This window comes from Metopolophium dirhodum, chromosome 1 (assembly GCF_019925205.1).
Source record: "Metopolophium dirhodum isolate CAU chromosome 1, ASM1992520v1, whole genome shotgun sequence".
In the NCBI taxonomy this organism is placed as follows: domain Eukaryota; kingdom Metazoa; phylum Arthropoda; class Insecta; order Hemiptera; family Aphididae; genus Metopolophium; species Metopolophium dirhodum.
This window is the reverse complement of record NC_083560.1, coordinates 83,073,683-83,076,183: the sequence shown is the minus strand read 5'-3', so window position 1 is coordinate 83,076,183 and position 2,501 is coordinate 83,073,683. Positions and strand designations below refer to the sequence as shown.

The following is a 2,501-nucleotide window of genomic DNA, read 5'->3' as shown; positions in this document are numbered from 1 at the left end:
CAAAAAGTGCCGACGAATTGTTGATAATTCCGACATAAAATAGTCGAAGAGGGTAAACTCAGACAGCAAAAAGTCGTAGAGGTCTTACTCAGGCAGATAAAAGTGGGAATAAATTTGTAATTCAGACACAGAAAAAAATTATTTATAAGCTTTAAAATGAGTTTAGAAAAAAAATTGGATGAGGTAGCTTATTATATTAAGACTCAATATCCAAATTTAAATTTTGGAAATGTCTCAGTTTCTGACAGTTGTGTAACTAATATTTGCAATATCATCTTTAATAAAGAAAATAATAATAGTTTAAAAAAATCAATTGCAAATGCTATCAATAGAAAAACTTCATCTCTTCATAAACGTATTGAAAGTATGAACAATGTTGATTTATGTAATGTGTCAGAAATGAATAGTACAATAATAAAATGTATTGAAAATTGTAACTATACGTCTAGTGATTTCTTAAATTACAATAGCATAATTCTAAATGCCATATGTAAACACATTAAAGTAGCTGCAAATCATGTCAACCGTACTAAAGTGTATAGGAAATTTAAAAAACACTTTGATATGTCTTTGTGTAATCCATCAGATAACACAAACAATATAAATTCAAATAGTGTTTATTTTAATGAAAATTCTAGTATTGAAAATTGCATTTCATATTCTGATCACACAGAGCACTGTGGACACCTATTATGAATAATAAAGTCAACAATAGCATTGAAATCCGCCAGAGTAATGCTACCGTTGAATCTTGGTTTAAAACAGTCAAACAAGACATACTAGAAGGCGACCGTAGGTTTAAATGCGGCCGGTTTTTAAAACTCATGAGACAACGTGTGACGAATGTACACAAACAAATGAAGTACAATACTAGAAAAGGAAATTGCACTCGTGCGCTTGATTTTGACAGTAAGTCTAAACAGAGTAAAACTAAAGAAAATGGAAAAAGAAAAATTTCAGAATTGCCTAACCTTAACCATTTAGACGAAACAGAAAGTTGGTGAAAAAAAGAAAAACAACACAAACATCTACCGTCCTTTCAAAGCACTGTCGTTAAAAATCCCAAAGTCTTAGACCATTACGGCAGATAAAAATAACATTTTGCCCAAAGTGGTCGATGGTATCAAAAGCGTTGTGGTTATAGAATGTGACAATGAAACTAGGTTCACTGTTGATGAGCCAATTAACAACGACATGGTTGTACATGATTTGAGGAAGCCATTGGACGATATTTTTTTAATGAAATCAGTTTCGACACATGGCAGTTATAAATCTCCGATTCAACGATCAGTGCAATCTATAGATTTACACAAAAATATGCTACCTAAAGATTTGACATACTATTAACAAATGGCAGAGAATAATAATTATATAGTTGGAACTTATAGTTACATATTTGATAAAGAACGAAATTGTGACATCTTGACCGACCTTTACTTCCAAGATTTTGATACATTGTCTGGGGAAGAATGGTTGTGTAACTTTGTTGTAGACATCTGTTTGATGTCATATGCTAAAAAGCTGGATTTAAAAAACACACACATTTTATCAGTCAACCGTGCAAGATCGCTGTTGGAAAAAAGAGAAATTGGTGAAGTGCATAACAAAATTACTTTTACTCAGGACAGTACGGTTATTCTACCATGGTTACTTAATACTCGTCACTTTATAGTAGTTGTTATAAATTTCAAAACCAAAGAGTGTTACATCATGAATCCATTTAATCCATATGACAAAGAAAGTCGATTAGCAATAGCTCGTTTCAAACAGGTATGTAAAATGTTGAAATCAGATGTAATGTACGGTTACGACAAGCAACAATGTCCACCGTTATCACATATTCTATGCCCTTTAAAAAACGTTCAACAACAAAAAGATTCATTTAATTGTGGAATTTATTTAATATACTACGCATTTAAAATCATGGACACTTCTAAGTTCAGTTTAGACTTTAATCCTCAAACGTACAGAGAATATTTAAAAAATTATCTCTTAAAAAATTCTGAAGACATGACAAACGTATGCTTATACTGTAGCCGACATTCAAATAAGCACCGAAGTCTCCCCGAAGATGACTGTGTAGAATGAGTGTCATGTTCTGTGTGTGGCCGCTGGATAGCGATAAATTGCATCCCTAAAGATTATTTTGAAATTATGAAATCAATGATTTCTACTGTTTTTTTGTCAGAAATGAAGAAATGAAAATATATAGAAATTATTAGACTATAGAGTAAAGCACACTACAAATTGCATATCAAAATTATAATTAAATTATTTGAGTTACTTTTTTATGAACATTTTCATTACATCTTAATTATTGAGAAGTTAAAAACATTACCCAAGTCACAATAAGATAAATAATAGATAAAAAGGTACCAGATTTAATTAATTTTATTAGCTGTTTCAAACTAGTCTTCTTACAGTAACTTGTAAAATAAGTTAATTCCAACACTCATTTACATAGGTATGCAAATCACTAGACATAATTTTAAAACACAATT

At 30.6% G+C, this 2,501-nt stretch overlaps 1 pseudogene; it reads right to left on the bottom strand.

The window, feature by feature from the left end:
- Nucleotides 1-634: 634 nt before the first annotated feature.
- On the bottom strand, nucleotides 635-1,196 carry LOC132942346 (uncharacterized; annotated as a pseudogene).
- Nucleotides 1,197-2,501: the final 1,305 nt, after the last annotated feature.